The 20,836-nt window shown below is 35.3% G+C and overlaps 1 long non-coding RNA gene across 1 annotated transcript; it reads left to right on the top strand.

Moving 5' to 3' along the window:
* Positions 1-1,088: 1,088 nt before the first annotated feature.
* On the top strand, positions 1,089-2,647 carry LOC121218504 (uncharacterized). Its single transcript, XR_005914777.1, has 2 exons — positions 1,089-1,541; positions 1,974-2,647. It is a non-coding gene; the product is annotated as an uncharacterized lncRNA (long non-coding RNA).
* Positions 2,648-20,836: the final 18,189 nt, after the last annotated feature.

Raw genomic sequence — 20,836 nt, forward strand, 5'->3', positions numbered from 1 at the left:
AGAGGCTTTTAAGTGAAAGTTAAGAGGTTTTTAAGTAACTAACATCGACTTCCGAGCGTTGATCTAAGAGCAGCCTGATATCTATGAGCTGCTCGGGTAGTCCCACATAACTCAATCTATGGTTCTACTCGTACAAGTGTTGTGCTAGTTCGAACGTATAATAAATAAACAACGTTTATTATACAAACTACATATTTATTAAGAAATAATTTATTATACAAACATGTATAGGTCGTTCACTTAGGGACATCTTATCCGATTCTGTCTCCCGACACAACTCCCGGTACAACATAGCCAATTACTGTTGGAGGAAAGCATGTCCAGTGCGCTTAGAGGTGTTCATGGGTCGGGCCCAACCAAAATTTTAGGCCCATTTGCTAGGTTTGACTAGGCCCAAAAAATAGGCCTAAATTTTTTTCCAAGCCCGACCCGGATAAAAAAGCTAAAACCCAGGCTCGCCCCACTCGTATTAATTTTTTATATAATTTTTTAAAAAAATATAATACATAAAAAATACTAAAAACATTAAAATAAATGTTTCTCAACAAATTAAAAATAAATTAAAAAAATATGTATACTTAAATAACATATTAATATAGGTGCAACTTAACAAGCAAATGCCTCTATAATAGTAACAAAATTAATAATAAAATAAGATTTATATAATATCCAAACAATAACAACAAAATAGTAAAACATAATACTGAAATGATAGAACATAATAGTGAAATGGTAGCAAAATAGTAAAAAAAAAGAAAATAGCAAAAAACAGTAAAAAAAGCAGGAAAATAGTAAAAAGATAGTAGTTTTTTTTTTGCATATTCGGGCCAGGGTCAGGCCAAAAAAGCCTTGCTTGAGGGCCGGCCCATCACGTTTTCTAAATGAACCTTTTTTTTTTACCCAATCTCATTTTTAAAGCCTATATTTTTACCTAAATTCTCCTACTTTTAGAGCGGATCTTCGGGCCGAGCCGGACATAAACAAGTTTAGACGTGTTTTTTCCCTCCAAAAATGATTTATTTTTCTAAATTATAAAAAAAAAACCTAAAGGGAACCACTATATAAAGGCAAGTTTTAACACCTTAAGCCTACATCATACTTTATCTGCTCGGCGGCCTCGTCTGATGTCCACGCAATTCATTCCTCTTTCTTCTTATCTTTCATATCTTATATATTTCAATACCGTACTACTAATCTTTCATATTTCACATTCTGCCAGTCTAATATTCTACGCATCAACAATCCATGCAATCGCATCCTACAGCTTAATACTTCTCTTCTTCTTTTTTTTTCTTTCTATAATCTTTTGTCATCTGAGAGAATGATTTTCAGATGCTGTAGATTTTTCTCCTTTATTTGTTTCATTATGAAAAAAAGAAAACTATTTTCTCCTAGCTGATTTGCTATGGAACTACTGATTGTTTTTTTTAGTTTGCAAATGGTAAGAGTGATGTGCAGATCGGCTCCATATCAGAGTCAACAGCAGGTGCCAGTCCATGGCCGATCTGACTGCCGCTTGGAGCCAATATTTAGTTAAAGGGGTAAAGACCCGTGAAACTCACAGTTGTTTCATGACACAATAACCCCTTCACATTTGTTTATTGCCTTTTAAATTCATGGTCTAGCATTTGATGGTGTTGTTGAAGTGGGGCATAGAGTCAGACACGGGTGTTTGTTTGTTTACAATAGCAATCCACCTTTTGCATTGTGCCTAAACCAAAGCTACTTACACGATTGGATGGAGCCTTTGCCTTCATGCTTTCCTTCAAATTTAAAGCAGCTAAATTTTTATTTTATATTTTAATGATTTTAACCATGTATTACTTCTGTTGTGAAAAATAATTTGAGCCTAATGCTGTCATGCATGGTGGATTGGTTGATGGGCATTGCAAGGAAAAGTATTTGGAATATCATCGTTTATAATATTGTTATCTACAGCTTTAGAAATCACTCCTCCCTTGTTTAATGTACAGATACACACATATAAAAAGGAATGGATGATTTCTAAAGCTTTAGATTGCTTTATCATGACGAGGAAGCAAGGCACCGAGTTCAATATTGTCATGTATGGTGAAAATATCATAATTTATAATACTGTTATCTACAGCTTTAGAATTTATCCTCTTCTTGGATGTGTAAATATATAAATAAATTGAAACAAATTGTTAGGAAGAGATGATTTCTAAAGCTATAGATAACGTTATTACAATGAGAAAGCAAGGTCAACTATAGTGGACTGGTTGATGCAGATTGCAAGGATGTTGTTGGCAATATTGTTATCTACGGCTTCAGAAACCATCCCTTTCTTGCTTAATTTATGGAATCTGTAATATACAGATTGACACACCTAGTAATAAAGGGATGATTTCTGAAATTTTAGTAACTTTATCAGGAATGTTGTTGCAAGGCAGGTGTGGTCGTGGGTGAGAAATCATCATCCCCTTTTGATTTGGTTTAGCATTGTTGTGTTCGCTAATTGAAGATTGCAGACTCATTTTCTCGTGAAATTTTGGCTTATATCATGTAATACAAATCACAAAGTGTATCTTGATTTGTTTTTACCAATTGTATACATTTAATGTAGGATTTTGTAAGCATTTAAATTTAGTTTCAATGTTGAATTTAGTATTTAATTTTTTCTTCTCAATTTGGTATTTAAGTTTGTTTTCAATGTTCAATATGGTATCTAGATCAAATGATGGCCTTTTGACCCAAATAATGTGAAAAAATAATTATTAATCAAAATAGGCACCACACCAATTATTTATTAAAATAGGCAAAATCCATTTTACCTTGTCGATGCTGCCACTGATTTTAAGAAAAAAAAAGTAATGGGCTCTCAACGTGTCAAGCAGCATCGAAAATTTTATTTTTTTTTTACCCGGTCAAAAGAAAAAAATGATCACTTTTACCTTTTTTTATGGGTGCAAGGGTTGATCAGATAGCGTTGAGATGGGCAACTAAAGACAATTTTTTGTTGTTGCAATGTATAAAAATTTATTCAGTATTGAATAGGAGAATCGATCTATGTCTTGGGAGATGATTTGGAAATTAAAATCACCATAGTGTGTACGGGTTTTTATTTGGCTTTCTTGGCAGAACAAACTATTAACCAATGGAGAGCGTATTAGGTGTCACATGACGAACGAGGGCCATTTCCCTATATGTGATTGTGCATTCGAATTTTCCATTCATGCCATTCAAGATTGCACTTTTCCTAAAGTCGTTTGACTTTTTTTTATTCCAAATATAATTAGGGAGTCTATCACACTCGAATCTCCTAAGGACCCAAACTCAAAGAAGAGTTAGGGAGTCGATTGTATAGAAATAGAAATTTGCGGGCTCTAATGAGATATTTAGAAGTTTAAGTGGCTAGTTGGAAATTATTAGATTTCAATAATGGTTTAGTTAGATTGAAACCGACTGGTTTCATAGTTGGAGACAAAATGATTAGGATTGAGTGGTGGTATTGGCCTTTGAAGGTCGTGCCAAAGGAGTATATATATAGGTGTGTGTGGGAAATAAAATTCTTCTTAATTATGTTTACCAATTTTTCCCTCTAAAGTATCGTCTTCTTTAGTCGTTCTGAAGAAGAAAAGGATGCAGCTGAAGGAAGCTCTACATGTTGTAGTCGTTGTATGATTTGAAGTCTAGAAGTAGAGAAATTGAGTAACTGGTAAGTTTCATTATCCTTCTGAACTTGTGGATTAAAAGAATGAGTAGAATAAGGATTTTCAAAGTTTCTGTATAATTATGGATTCCTGGTTTCAAGGTTTGAATGCCTTCGAGTTAACCAATAAGCGGTTGTTATGGTTAGCTGTCAAGACAAAGGAGGCTTTGGTGTTTGGACAAGCTAAACTGTCAAGGATAAGAAAGCGAGGTGAGTTTTTGTACCTTACCTTTAAGATGATAGATGATGTTATGTAACTTGCATGTATCACGTTAATGATGTACTAAGGTACCTTCAAGATGATGTCATGTGACTTGTATGAATCACGTTAATGATGTAATAAGGTTGCCTAAGTTATGGTGTGTATGTGCTTGAAGAAAAAGTAGTCTATGTGTGTGCACAATACTATGTAAGCTCTTGTCAATTGACTGGTGGTTGTTTTATGGTAGATAGTTGATGATAGGAAAAATGGCGTGATGTATGTTTAATGATGAATTGTATGATATGTTTGAGTAATATATGCGTCCTGTGGAGGGAAATTATCGACGGGTTAGATGAAGTTAGGATTGAGAAAGGGTGAACCTGTATACTACTTTACGATGTTGCTAGATGTAAACTATGATATGCGAAGCTCTAGGCCTTGCAGATGGAACACTACAGTGTTCAAGCATCAAGGTAAAATTTGTGAATAGGAGGTATGGACGGATGAATATGGAAATATAATTACGTTAAGATACCGCCATACGAGGTTTTTGACTGCAAAACATGATGTGCGAAGCTCTGAGCCTTGCAGAGGGGACGCTTTGGTGTTTGAACATCGAGGTTAAATAAGAAATGGAAGTATATCAACTGGTCCTTTGGGACGACACCGTGACAACGATAATCAGGTTCCATATAGCAACACCACGACGACGACCGGTAGGCTCTATGGGGTGACAGCGCAATGATGCTAAGGTATTTTGGGGCGACAACTCAAAGAGGTATAACGTGTAAGACCATAGCTCAACTATTGTAACACCCTCAACCTGATCCGATTCACTGGATCTGAATCTCGAGTGTTACCACACGAATATAGACATAAGTTTAAATTATTATCACAAACCACGATTATTTACAAATTTGATTGGTCACATAAACAACAATGACATAAACAAAGACAAGCAAAGTAATTTAATTACAAAAGTTATCATCTAATATCATAACTTATTACATTTATTCTAAGTATAGACTTCTATGTAGAACTACTGATTTTTAATAAGACATCGAGCTTGCTCTGCATGCATAAAAACCTGATGCGTCATTCCATTAGCGTGGTTCTGGCATCATCCCTCCTAGCACAGACTCTTATCAACAAACTTGAAACATAATATGAAACAAAAATAAGTTCTCAAGAACTTAGTGAGAAAAATACCCCTTTTCCCTTAGTTGATACTTGAATAAGAAAGTCGATGATTCATTGTAACAATCTTGTTGTTCTTAAACTCTTGATCATACTTTTGGTTAGTACTTTCCAATCTTAGACCTTTACATATAAGTTAACTAACTTGCCTTGATCTGTACCCATTTCCATTCCTCAATTGTTGATTTCAAACCTTCACTTATATCCTTCAATCTTAACATTAATATATCTATGCCAATTTCTTTCAAAGACCAATGCAACCAGAATATCATTTCATATGTGTACTTAACCTAGAATCATCGAACAATTACTTTTCATAATGAGCACATACTGTAACGACCTGGAAGTCAGTGGTGTTGAAAAGTGTGGTTTCAAAACCCTGATTCCTTATATGATACTCGTAAATATTTTTATTAAATATTTATAGAGTTATGTTAAAAGTGAATTAAATTTCGATTGGGTAATTGTATCAAATTAGGGCTTTTTTAGCATAAAAGAACTAAATAGCTAAGGAACTAAAAAAGTAATTATACCTTTTTTTTAATTGTAATGGACAATAAAGAGATATATAATTTATATATATAAGTTATATATGTTATATTAGTATTAATATATGTTAAATAAAATCATATTAAAATAAAATAAATAATGAAATATTATGTAAGTGGATAGTAAGAAAAGTCATTTTCCCTTTTTATTTTTCTTCATTTCGAAACCAAGGTGAAAGGGGGAGAAGCACCCAAAGCCTGGGCTCTGTCACACGGCCTGGCCACATGACCGTGTGACTTCTATTTTGAAATTTTTTTACATTTTTTTTATTTCAAACTAGTCCCTGATTGTTTCCAAATTAATTTTTAGGTTCTATAAGCTCGATATAAAGCCCGTATTTACATATATGTTATGAATGATGATTGGATTTGAATATTTGATATTTAAAGTAATTATTGAATGGTTTATGTTGATATTTGACTTGTTAAATGTTGTAATACTCTGGAACCCTAAATTTAGTGACGGAGATGGGTTAGGGGTGTTACATTTAGTGGTACCAGAGCTATATGTTTAGTCGATTCTTAGACTAAATCAAGCTCAGAATCGAGTGTAGAGGAAAATGCCAAAGTTGATTCGAGTTAGAGTCGAGGTTGGGATGTTAGAATTAGTTGTTTTTGTTTTATAACTAAAAGATGTCAGGAGAATAAAATAATGAAGTTAATAAAAAGATTCATATTAATGATAATTCTACTGAAAATTTAAACAGAGTTGATTCGGTGGCACCGAGTGTTCGTTCAATTGTTGCTCAACAACCTAACGTTGACAGAGGTAATAATGAGGGCCAAGGTGATTTGAATTTACTTTGTTCTATAGTTGAAACTCTTTAGAGGGTAGCAGGAGTTACTCCTGTCATTGTACATGTACCTATTGTTCGACGAGCTCTGATTAAGGAATTATAGAGATACAGTGCTACTCAATTTTTGGGTTTGAAAGGGGTTGATCCCCCAACTGCCGAAGTTTGGTTGGAATCGACTAAACGTGTTTCGCAACAACTCAAGTGCACCCCCAAGAATGTGTAATTTGTGTTGCTTCTCTACTGTAAGGAGAAGCGTATATGTGGTGGCAGACGGTAACATGCTACGTACTGGCTAAGCGAGCCAACTGACAGTTGTATCTTAAGGATAGGAAATAAGAATTTTCGCTATTGAAACAGAGTGAGATGTCAATGGTTGATTAAGAACGTGAGTTTTCACTACTTAGTAAATATGCTATAGAATTTGTGTCGTCTGAAGTTAAAATTTGTAAACAATTTCTACGTGGTTTATACGATGAACTCAGAGTACAACTTCTATCATATCGAATTTCAGACTTTGCTGATTTAGTCGAGCGATCAAAAATGGTGGAGCAAGCTTTGGGTCTCGATAAAGAGATTAAGACTACAATAGCTGGTAGAAAACGAGCGGGAACTGTTAGTTCGCATCCACAATCAAAGTGAACTAAATATTCTCGTGGTAATTAGATATCAACTTTTAAGTCTGATAGATCTGATAGAAATCGAGATCGGCAACCAACTATGTTTGCAGACAGTGTGCGAAGTCCGTCCTGAGATGTTAAGATAACGAATAATAAGCACTGTGAGAAGAAGCATTGAAGTAAATGTTGGAAATTGACTCGAGCCTATTTTCGTTATGGATCGTTGGAGCATTTTGCTGGAGAGTGCTTGAGAAGTGATAATGTTACTCATGCTACTACTTAGAAATCTACGCCTGCAGCTAGGGGTCATGGAATTAGTCGTGATGGTTCTGTTTCTAGAAGTGGTGCAAGAAAGGGGAATGATGCAGTTACACATCAGTTAGAGGCCAGAACACCGACACAAGCATACATTGTACATACTTGCTTTTTATTATATTCTGCGCATGTTTTTGCTTTGATAGACCCTGGATCTTCATACTTTTATGTTAATTCTGAATTGGTCAAATCAGGAAGTTTAAAATCTGATACGTCTAAAGTATCCATGGTTGTGTCAAGTCCTTTGGGGTAGTCAGTGTTAGTCGATCGAGTACGTAGGCGGTGTCAGGTAGAAATTCAAAACGTATATTTTCCTTTTGATTTGTTGATTATGTCATTCAATGACTTTGATTTGATTTTGGGCATGGATTGGCTCACTGAGCATGGAGTGATTTTAGATTGTCGTAAAAAGAAGTTTGTGGCTCAGTGTATTGACGGTAGTTTGATTGAGGTGAATGGTGTCCAAACTAGTAGTTCAACTCATATCATTTCAGTTGTTCGAGATAATAAACTCCTCAATCAAGGCTGTAAAGCTTTTCTGGCATATGTCATTAACTCAAAAGCTAGTGATAGTCAAATCAACAATATTCAAGCTGTTTGCGAATTCCCTGATGTGTTTCTCGAGGAATTTTCGAGATTACCACCTGATTGGGAGGTTGATTTTGCAATTGAGGTGTTTTTTGGTACAACTCCGGTGCCAATATTCTCTTATCGTATGGCACCGATAGAGCTAAAAGAATTAAAAGTTTAGTTGCAAGCTTTACTGGACCGAGGCTATATACGCCCTAGTATATCGGCCTAGGGAGCTCCAATATTGTTTGTTGAAAGGAAAGATGGTTCGATGTGACTTTGTATAGATTTTCAAGAACTGAATAAGTTGACAATCAAGAATTGATACCCTCTACCTCATATCGATGACTTGTTTGATCAGTTGAAAAGAGCTTGTCTTTTCGAAGATTGACTTGAAATCGAGTTACTATCAATTGAAAGTAAAAGATAGTGACGTGCTTAAAACGGTGTTTCGTACACGTTATGGCCATTATGAATTCTTGGTAATACTTTTTGACTTAACAAATGCTCCGGTGGCATTCATGGATCTCATGAACCATATTTTCTAACCCTATTTGGATTAATTTGTGGTAGTTTTCATCGACAACATTTTGATTTATTCAAAAATTGAAGCGAAGCACGAACAACATCTCTGAATTGTTTTGCAAGTGTTGCAAGAAAAGTAGCCATACGGGAAGCTCAACAAATGCAAATTGTAGTTATCGGAGGTTGTGTTTTTGGGGTATGTTATCTCGGCTAATGGGATTCAAGTTAATTCAAAGAAAATGAAGGCCATTGTTCAATGGAAAGCACCGAGGAATGTGTCAAAAGTTTGCAATTTTCTTGGTTTAGCTAGTTACTATCGAAGATTTGTAAACTTTTTTTTGAAAATAGCTATGTCGATGACAAAGATTTTACAAAAGTAGGTTCAATTAGTTTGGAACGATCAATGCCAAGAAAGTTTTGAGAAATTGAAATAGATGTTGACTAAGGTGCCAGTTCTAACTTTGCCTACATCGAGGAAAGACTTCGTGTTATATAGTGATGATTCTCTTAATGGTTTGGGCTGCATTTTGATGCAAGAAGGGAAAGTGATTGTGTATGCATCTTGCTAGCTAAAAATGCATGAACGCAACTATTCGACGCACGATTTAGAGTTAGCCATTATGGTTTTTACTTAAATATCTAGAGGCACTATCTATACAGTTAAAAGTGTCATATTTATACCAATCATAAAAGTCTTAAATACCTCATAACCTAAAAGAAGTTGAATTTAAGATAGTGTCGTTGGGTTGAACTTTTGAAAGATTATGATTGTGTTATCAATTACCACCCTAGTAAAGCTAATGTTGTAGCTGACGCGTTGAGTAGAAAAGTAGCAGTTGAATTGTGGGCAATGTTCGCTCAACTCAGTACTTACGATGATGGCAATTTGTTGGCCGAATTGAAAGTCAAACCAATGTTGTTTGATCAATTCAAGGAAGCATAGGTTGTTGATGCTAAATTGTCGAGAAAAAGAGATATGGTTCAAAATGGTTCGATAGAAAACTTCAGTATTGATGATTGTGATTGTTTGAGGTTCCGTAATCGAATCTGTGTTCCAGATGTTGTTGAATTAAAATAATTAAAACTTCGCAAAGCTCGTGATAACCCTTTTTTTTTTGCACCCTAGTGGAACAAAAATGAATCACGAGTTATGGGAATTTTATTGGTGGCCTGGAATGAAAAGCGAGATAGTTGAATTTGTGGCTAAATGCCTAACTTATCGACTTGTAAAAATGAAACATCAAGTTTCCCACCAGATTACTTCAGTCTATCTTGATTCCTGAATGGAAATGGGAGTGCATAACGATGGATTTCGTAACAGGGTTACTGTTATCACCAAACAAGAAAATTGTTGTTTGGGTGATAGTTAATCGACTTATGAAAGCAGCCCATTTTATTGTTGTTAGAACCGATTGGTCACTTTCGAAACTTACCGAGGTTTAAACTCAGGAAATTGTCATATTACACGACATACCTATGTCGATTTTTCTCTGATTGGGACCCCTAGTTCATTTTATGGTCTTGGAAATAGTTGCATGAATCTCTTGGTACGAGACTCAACTTTAGCACAACTTTTCACTCGCGAACTGACGGATAATCTAAGTGTGTTATTTAGATTTTGGAAGATATGCTTCGAGCTACGTAATTGATTTTGAATCAGGTTGGTAATGATATTTACCTTTGGCCAAATTTGTGTAAAATAATAGTTTCCAATTGATCATCCAAATGGCTCCGTATGAAGCTTTATACGATCGTAAGTGTCAAACACCTTTTGCTAGTCAGAGCTGTATGAAAGAAAAGTAGTTGACCCAGAATTTATCTGAGAAATGAAGGATATAGTTAAGTTAATCCAGGATAGATTGAGAATAGCTTTTGACAAACAAAAATTGTATACGGAATTGAAACGTCGAGATATCGAGTTTGCTTTGTATGAAAAAATGTTTTTAAAGGTTTCACCATGGAAGAGAGTCCTTCGATTCTGTCAAAAAGGGAAGTTGAGTCCTTGTTTTATTGGACCTTATGAAATCACGGAAAGGATTGGGCCAGTTTCTTATCATTTGGTTTTGCCAGTAGAGTTGCAGAAAATACACGATGTTTTTCATGTTTCGATGCTCATGAGATATCGTTCAAATCTGTCTCACGTTATTTCGATGGAAGAAATTAAAATTCAGCCTCATATGTCTTACGAGGATGAGCAGATTAAAATTTTAGCTCGTGAGGTGAAAGAATTGCAAAACAAACATGTTCCACTCGTGAAAGTTCTATGGCTTAGTCATAGTATCGAAGATGCGACTTGGGAGTTGGAAGAGTCGATGATATCACAGTATCCCCACCTATTTTTAGGTAAATTTCGGGAAAGTGTGATTTCGGAACCCTGATTCCTTATCCGAGACTCATAAATACTTTTATCAAATATTGATAGAGTTATGTTAGAAGTGAATTAAATTTCGATTGGGTAATTGTATCGAATTAAGGCTTATTTAGTGTATAGGAACTAAATCGCATAAGTATAAAAGTGTGATTTATTATTAAATTATAAGGTAAAATATAGCTAAGGAACCTAAAAAGCATTGTAGTGGGTGGTCAAGAGATATATAATTTATATATATAAGTTATATTAGTATTAATATGTGTTAAATAAAATCATATTAAAATAAAATAAATAATGAATATTTTGTAAGTGGATAGTAAGAGAAGCCATTTTCTGTAACACCCTTAACCCATATCCGTTTCCGGAGCAGGGTTACAGAGCATTATCAAATTTCACAGATCAAATACAGTTAATTCATATCATTTACTATTTATATTTGAATTTAAACATATTCACTCATGTTGTCCCTTAAATGGGCCTTCGAGGCCCAAAATATGAGTTAGAAATAAGTCGGGACTAAACCGGGAACTCAGAGAATTTTCGCGACATTTTAAAACTTTTCTTAGGTGAGGGGACACACACCCGTGTGGCTAGGCCGTGTGGCTCACACGGCCAAGTGACACGCCCGTGTCCCAGGCCGTATGGGCATTCGATGTGAGTCACGACCATGTCCCAGCCCGTGCCCATACCTGTGTAACTCTCTGACTTGGGTCATACGGCCAAGCCACACACTAGTGTGCTAGGCTATGTGGACAATTTAATTTTCAATAATTAGGTGCAGGGGACACACGGCCAAGACACATGCCTATGTGCTAGGCCATGTGTCACACACGGTTGAGACGCACACTCGTGTCTCTACCCGTGTGGACAAAATAAGGCCATTTCCAAGCCTTATTTCTCACCCAAACTTGTCTTCCACCTACTTCAACATTTTAACACATTCACCAACCAATTCAAGACATTTAAACCAAGCCAATACCAAGTCTTAAACTTGACATCTTACACATACAATCAATGTGCCCTTAGGCTCCCCAATAGACAATTTATTATTATGTCATTCCAAAACTTATACTTACCTAAATACCAAATGCATATATGCATAATCAAATTCATACCTCAAACATGATAATACCATATATATATATATATATATCAAAACATGATTATTACAAGTCATTCCAATAGCTATTTACAACCAAAACATTTATATGCCAACATTTGACCAATATAACATATACATGCCATTATATCCTAATTAAAGTTTGTTATTTATACCAAAAAGAGCTGAAGGTTAGTGTGATCTTGCTCTGACCCACTCCAATCTCTATGAGCTCCCGAGTACTATAAAATAGAAAAAATAAAATAGAGTAAGCATTTAATACTTAGTAAGTTCGTATAACGGGAAATTAACTTACCATTCATATTCATTTAAAATAAGCATACAAAGTACAGCCAAATCAATTTAATCAATAACTTAACACATATACATCCTCAAACAAGTTAGTCATGTATTTCAAATGCATTTCAAGTAACAGAGATGAGCTCATCATATAAACATTTCCATATATTTTCAGGTAGATATAATTATTAATTCATTCAGACATTATCTTAACTTATATCGGAACTTTTCCCGTTGAACCTTATGAAATATCGATGGACATCGGGTAGTACACATGAAGTGTACGAATCTGTAATTCGTCAATTCATATTCAGGAGTGTTCATAAGAACACTTAAATGGGAAGCACTCTCTCGAGCCATATAACGGGATGCTTATCCGGGCTTTATAATGGGAAGCTCATAAGCGCCTAAATCAGGAAGCTCATGCGAGCCAATATCGGGTAGCTCCAAAGAGCCATTAACAGGAAGCTCCGGATAGCTTAATATCAGGAAGTTCAAGCGAGCCTTATTAGGAAGCTCACAAAGAGCCAATTAACGAAGAGCCATAATCGGGATGCTTCGAAAAGCTATTAACGGGAAGCTCGCAAGAACCATATAACTGGAAACTCGATAGGGCTAATAACGGGATGCTCTTTCGAGCTGTGGTGTGTACGCAACATATGCATGACTACAACCAATACAGGAAACTTGTATCCATCGATTTTCATTTGTTTAAACGGGACTTAACATTTATCGGGCATTATCGGATATTTAATCAATTTCATATACATGACAATTATACAATTCACATATATAAAATTTAATTCAAACATATAAATGTACACAATTTAGTTACACAAACTTACCTCGACACTTGTTCGTATACAAGAATTTACTAATCCGATACTTTTTGTTTTCCTCAATCCAATTCCGTACTAGATCTATCCAGATCTATACGAGTAAATTTAACTCAATTTAATACAATTCATATTCAATTCAATCCAATCCAATTCATATTTTAGGCAATAGTACTATTTTACCCCTATACTTTTAACTAATTCCAATTTCATCCCTAGGTTCGGAAAATGAAATTCATGCAATTTAATCATTATTCCAAGCCTATTCAAATTTTTCATATAACAGTAACAGTCCATGTATTTCAAAAAAAATAAAAATTTTTCCATTAATTTTACATATTTTCAATTTAGCCCCTAAATCACAATTTCATGAAAATTTCCTTTACAAAAATTGTTTATCTATCAACAACCTTTCATTTTCTACCATAAATTTAAAAATTTCAGCATACTCATCCATAGAAAAATTTTAATACTTTGATAGCTTTGCAAATTAATCCCCAAAATAGCTAAATTAGGCTATTACGATCTCGAAAATATAAAAATTACTAAAAACGGGACAAGAATGCTTACCCAATTAAGCTTGATTGAATTCTTTTCTCTTAGCTAGAGTTTCCATGAAAATAATTTGGGGAAGATGATAAAATAAGATGATATTTTACCTTTTAATTAATTACCATCTTTTATTATTTCCACTTTCCAATTTAGTCCTTTTCTTTTCTTAAATTTCCATGGATGAATCATCATAATTATCTACTAACTTCTCTTAATGGTCATTTTCCTTATAAGAACCTCAAATTTTGAATTCCATAGCTATTTAATCCCTCTAGCTATTAGAATTTAACTTTTGAAGTTTATGCAATTTGGTCCTTCTAGCAATTAAACTTGAAATCGGTAAGATTTTCTTAACGCAATTTTCATATGTCATTCCTATCATAATGCAGACCATGCAATAATATTAAAATAATTTTTTCTTTCTGACTCAGATTTATGGTCTCGAAACCACTGTTCCGATTTCACTAAAAACGGGTTGGTACATTTTTTCTTTTTCTTTTTCTTCATTTTGAAACCAAGGTGAAAGTGGGAGAAACACGCACGGCTTGGTCACACGGCCGTGTGACCCCTGTTTTGAAATTTTTCTACATTTTTCTATTTTATTTCAAACTAGTCCTTGATTGCTTTCAAATTGATTTTTAGGTTTTGTAAGCTCGATATAAAGCTTGTATTTACATATTTACTATGAATGATGATTGAATTTGAATATTTGATATTTAAATTAATATTTTAATGGTTTGTTTTGATATTTGACTTGTTAAATGTTGTAATACTTTGTAACCCTAAATCTAGCGATGGAGACAGGTTAGGGGTGTTAACATATACAATTGGTCAAAACAGTCTTCGATCATTCAGATTTGAACATTTATTCAGGACAACTTCTCATACTAATCCATTACTTCTCTATATCTCTTCAATTCATTATCTTCAGTCAAATTTTAGCTTTACATGATAGTTACCATGTAACTGATAGACACTTTATATGACACTGACTTTATTGAGTATTTTAAAGAATCATATAGAACACACCTCAGAACTCCTTACAGGACACACCACAATAGCATTCCAATCAGAACATGCCACAAAGGCTATTCTTTTAGAGTATTCCACAAATGTTATTCTTTTAGAGTATGCCACAAAAGCTATTCTTTCATAGTACGCCATAAAGATTATTCTTTCATAGTACACCACAAAGGTTATTCTTTCAGAGAACACCATAAAGGCTATTCTTTTAAAATACGCCACAAAAGTTATTTCTTAGCTGTCGTGTTTACGATATGGATTTGCCTAAACTCATATTATGTGAGATTTTCCCATCATCAACCTGGGACACTCAGAGAACCTCATTGGGTAATCACCTTTCATTAGTTCATTTTTAGAGAGTGCCATGGCCATGGACTTTTCCTTCAGAGTTCGTGTTTTCTGTCCCGGTGGACTTCATCAGATACCACATCGGTGACCAGACACAGACCCACTTTACAAACTCTTCATGCACTGACACAATCTAAGCCCAACACCTTGATTTCCTAACTTACACCCTAAAGAACACACATCTCAGAGCATAAATTCCAAACAGACATATACAACCATACTTCAACATCGTAGTACTCATACACCACTCATTACATAATTGAATTTAATAGATTTCATACCAAATATACATATTATCCTCAGCAAACATTCACACACTTATAGATTTTTTTTAATAATCATTCATATAGTCGCATGCATATCATATTCATACTATATTTTTCATGGTTTCAGATTCATAGTTTGGTAATTTTTCTTATGGATATGCTTCGGTATAAACAATATACATGCAGGAGTCAGCATAAGAACTCACCTAATTCTCACCTACTGTAGTTCAAAGACTCCAATTCCAGATATCCATTTCAAACCAGCAACAACCACTACTTAAAAACATAGTTTCACTATTACTACTCTTGTACATAGAGATTACTTATCATGTCAATCATTGATAATATTATGTAGAAACCTTATACTCACAGTGTTACTGCTCAAGTACCAAATACAGTTTTACTCCTTCAAAGCTTAACATACAGAGCTAAAATACTTACCTTGATGCAAAGCAGCTAGCGATTATCAAAGAACCATGGCCTCTAGATCATCGATGTAGGATACATTTAGACTTAAGAAAGGTTTCAGTAAATATCACTTAAGGAAGAAGAAAAAAGAACCCCCCATTCAGAACTCATCTCTTATATATATAAATTAACTTACTTAGTGGAATTTAACAAGTGTCATGTGTTTCAAAACTTGCCTTCTTAATGGTCTGTAGTTCTCGAGAGAAATATTAATAAATACCTTGAAATCACCATTACCCAGATTGGCTATCTTGTTGATTTCTAACCAAGTTACTTAAATTCTAACTAGCACAAGATTCCAGGAAAATCAAGCGTACTATACCTTTGGCGAATACTTATTTTATACTTACCATTTATCTGATAACACTAACTTTTCATTAATATTGCAATATTAGGAAATCAAATTCTTACTTTCTTATGTGGCAGATACTATACGCCCACACGTTTACGCCAAAACAATCATTTGGACGGCTAACACTATGTCAGACAAACTATTTACAGTTATACATCGAAACTTTAGACCCACCAGATCTCAGGTGTTAAAGCTATGACAACCAATAGAGTCTGTCGAGATATTAAAAGCGAGGCAATCTGTCGAGATAGTAAACACGAGGTAGTCTGCTAGAATATTAAACATGGGGTATAGTGTGTAAGACCATAGCTCGGCTATGACAACATAGAGAATCCGTCGGGACAGTAAACACGAAGAAGTTCACCAGGACACTAAACATGGGGTTACAATGTGTAAGACTATAACTCAGATTTTGCAACCAATAGAGTCCACTAAGACATTTAACATGGGTTCAGGCTAGGTAAGACCGTAGTTTGGCTATGGTGTCAGGTGAAGTTCGCCGAAAAGGTTGGGCTAGAAAGATGGCAATATAAGAAAAGATAAAGATCGAAATATGACCTACTTGGAGAGTAACACGAAAGGACAAGTACGATACGTCTGAGAACACGGGTAAATGAGATAGTCCAAAGATCTGCCAGATTAAGAATATGAGTCTACATCTTTGGGCAAGTAAACCTGAGTCGGGGTGAAAATAAGATGATTAAATGGAACATAAAACTAAGGATCCGCAAGTATCTAGTGTCTAGTAAGTCTATTGAGGTCTACGCAGAGATAATAGCCACCCAGACAGTCAGGTAGTGGAAGACGCTAGAACATGCACCAATTGATGGGTGAGCTAATTAGGGTTATGTAATGTAGAATAAGTCATATGGAAGCCCGCCAAGGACTATTTGGGTGGAATCTCTCCAAAAGGCAATAGAAGTATGAATTAATAGGGATTTATCTATTGTCATCAATCATTCTGATGACTAGGAACAGGACGAATAGTTAGCCAAGATTAAATGGTATAGTGCAAGGCTATCTCGGTGGTAAGACATCCCTTCATATGGCTTATTCACATAGTCAGAATCGTGAACACAGAGCGGGTTAAGGTAAAAAGGGAAAAATTGGAATGCAGCGGAATCAGGCCTACACCTTAGAGAACCAATTCCGTAAAGAACATGTTTATGACTCTGATAAAGAGTAAGTCTACCAAAGGTAGGCTACGGAAAGAATGGAGGGCATAACCTCGCTGGTGAAATCTGCGAATGGTCAAGGATGAACTGGGAGTTGAAATCTCTACTTAAAACATCATTCCTTAAAGTTCTGAATTTTTTATAGGGTCATTATGCAGAAACTCACTAAGTTCAATTGAACTTAAAAATTTTATGCTTATTTGTAGGATAAAGTTTTCACTCGATAATCGAGTGGAGGGCTGTGCCAAACAACACTAGGTTGAGGGAGAGGCATGGATGTCATTCATGTGCATAGAGAGGCTCCCTTAGAGGCAACACCTTGGGGATCGATACAAATGTAACAATCTTATTTTAAATTTTGGTGTTGTAAATATTGTTAAGTTGTGTGACTGAAGTTTAGAAGAGTTACATTTCTTGTTAAAATTTTTATGTGTAATTTAATAGTTTAAGTAAATTAATTATAATAGACTCGTTGTCATAATTATATTATTTGGGTCCTTGTATCGCCTAGTACCCGAATCTGGCATACGGGTTTGGTCTAGGTTGCTAAATTTAGTGGTATTAGAGCTTCGATTTAGTCAATTCTCTAAACATGAGAAGTTAAGAAAATGCCCCTATAAACATGTCACGACAGGTTTGGCTTAGGATCTCAGGTTATTATAAAGGATTCATTTATGTTAGGATGTTGATGTAGCGTGTAAATTATGAAAGTCGGCATTGGGCTTATTATAACTGAAAGGAAGGTGAGATATGCAAACATAAAGGATGAATAAAGAAGAAGAAATCTTCATTATAGATAATATTTTACAAGTATATGGCTATTTCAATTTTCCCCTAGAACTGAATTTCTTGGAGAATCAAGGTCGGATGCTTCCAAGCCTTGATTATGAAAGAGTTCTCTCGATTCCCTTCATTCTCTCTGAAATTCCTCTCAGCTAGTCCTAGAGGAATCGTAAACATCAAAGCCAAGGTTCATAATGGTAAACTGGTGTAGAGAGCTAAAATTTACTTAACTCAAGTCAAAGGGACTCGTGGCAACCTATGCTTGGAAAATCAAGTTTACCCTTAATTTGGGAAGGAAATCTTGAATGCCCTACTAGGTGTTCACCTTGTACTTCGCCAATGTCTCCTCATTCTCTTTCTGGATGCACTCCCTATAGGCGAGGTGATATTGCTCGAGGGTCTCCAACTGACGAACCTTCTCCTCCAACTCAATTGCTCCAGTCTCTAAGGACTGGTATTTGGTCTCCTAAGTGGAGATAGACTCAGTGAACTCAAAAATTTTCTAGATAGAAGCCTCATATGATTGGCAAAGCTAAGCAAGAGATTTCTTGTTAAAGAGAACGGCCCTTTTAGACTCGGCCTACTTGGCCTCAAATTCAGCACAAGCCTGCAGGAGGGCCTAGCTCTCGAGGCCATTCTCTACTGATAACATGGAAAAGGAACCCCTAGCTCTTGAAAAGTGGGTTTGTGAACGCTAGAGGAAGGGGATGAGTGGTGGGTGAACTCCTTAAATTCCAAGGATAGCTCCTAGTCCATTCGTTGTTGGACAGTAAAGAGAGAAAAAAGGATACTAACCCGCATAGAGATGATTTCGCCAGGAGAAGAAAGTTTGAACTTCCCTTGAAGGGGGAGTATAAGTGAGGGCACCAAAAGGGGAAGTGTGGGGAGTTGAGGTGGTAGCAAGCGGGTCTACAATATTGGTGAGCTCAACAAAAAGCTTGGGTAGAATTGAAAGGGGGGACCAAAAGCGTACTGGAGAATCAGATGATGGAAACATTGTGTTGGGCATTAACAGGGGAGCAAGGGATCCACCCTCTGGAAAGACCGGTTGTTTTCCAAGCCTGTGGTGGGGCAACTTGTTTCCACTACTCTCCCTAACACTAAAAGACCCCCTTTCAAGTCTTAACCTCTTGCGGCTACTACTACTAGTTTGCACACTTGATGCAATTGCATCCATGGTTTTTTGTGCACCCTCAAACAAAGCCTCAATATCCATGACTTCAAGTTGCGAAAGGGTTTCGGGGGCAAGAGATGAGCGGTGTAACACCCCTAACTCGTATCTGTCGCCGGAATAGGGTTTCAAAGCATTACCAAATAAACGTAACCTAAATTATTTATTTAAAAACATTTCAATAATCATAACATAATCCATCATTAAACATGCATATCGTCCCTTATTCAAGCCCTCAAGGCCTTAGAATCACTTTAGAAATGATTCGGGACTAAATTGGGAACATTTGAAAATTTTAGGAAAAAGTTAGAGAAATTTCAACTACAAGGTCACACGTCCGTGTGTCAAGGCCATGTAACTCACAGGCTGAGACATACGCCCATGTAACTCTCTGACTTGGGTCACACGGCCAAGCCACACGCCCATGTGCCAGGCCATGTAACTCTCGAAATGCCGTCACACACCTGTGTGTCTAGCCAAGTGTCTTACATGGCCAAGTCACACGCCTGTGTGTCTGGCCGTGTGAACCTAAAATGTACTTTAAACAACAAGTTTACCATTTCCTACTTGCTTGGCTATTAAGCAACTCAAAAGCTTTTCGTTTAACTTATTCAAAACACGGTCAAACATACTTAAAACACTTCAAAACAATCATCCTAGGTGGCTAACCAATGTACCCTCATTGGTACCACATTTATATCATCAAAACATATCATCAATGCATCATTCAAATCAATATTTTAAGCATACCAATTCATTCACTTTAACCTAACTTATAACTACTTTAAATATCAAGCTTAAGTTCACATACACTTCACAAGAAATGGTTCAAACAATATGCCAAATTATGGCTTCAAACACAAACATAAATTTACATACTCAAACTAACATTACACTTATAACTTCATTTACAATCTATCCACAAAATAACTATCAACTAATACTTCCTAGGTACATGCCATCACAAAAGGTAAACATCACCACATTTGAGATCAAGATCGTTGTTGGATGCTGAGTCAGCAACCAAAAGAGAAGTACCTAACCTGCGCACAGAAAACAAAATCGTACACTAAGTAAAACTCAGTAATATTTCTATAATCTGAACAATTAAAGACATAATGATGCAAGAATGAATAATTTGAATTATACGAACATACTATTGTTTAAGCTTACAATTACCATATACCATTATTTCAAATTCATGCATATTACCATATCATTTCATACCATACTCAATTTTCACATGCTATCATATTTGATTTGTTTAAAAAATATCTTGATTCACATCACTTGCTATATATAATATTTTTTCACATATCAATCCACATTTCATTCAAACAATGGCATTATCCTTTCCATATTCGATTCATGAGTACATAACTCATATATTCCATTTGTTCACAACATATTTCACATTTCATTTTCAATCCACTATAATTTTCAATTTCTCATACCATGCCATTTTAATATCAATTATAGAACTTTATTATTTATTTACCCCTATTAACACGACTCAGACTCAGACGGATACATGGATCCAACCAACACACTAGTTTGGCACCCAGTGCCTCATCGGATTAATTCGAAGTAATAACTACGCTCAGCACTATATAAATTGACACCCAGTATGTCATCGGTTAAACCAAAGTAA

This window comes from Gossypium hirsutum, chromosome D06, assembly GCF_007990345.1.
Source record: "Gossypium hirsutum isolate 1008001.06 chromosome D06, Gossypium_hirsutum_v2.1, whole genome shotgun sequence".
Lineage (NCBI taxonomy): Eukaryota > Viridiplantae > Streptophyta > Magnoliopsida > Malvales > Malvaceae > Gossypium > Gossypium hirsutum.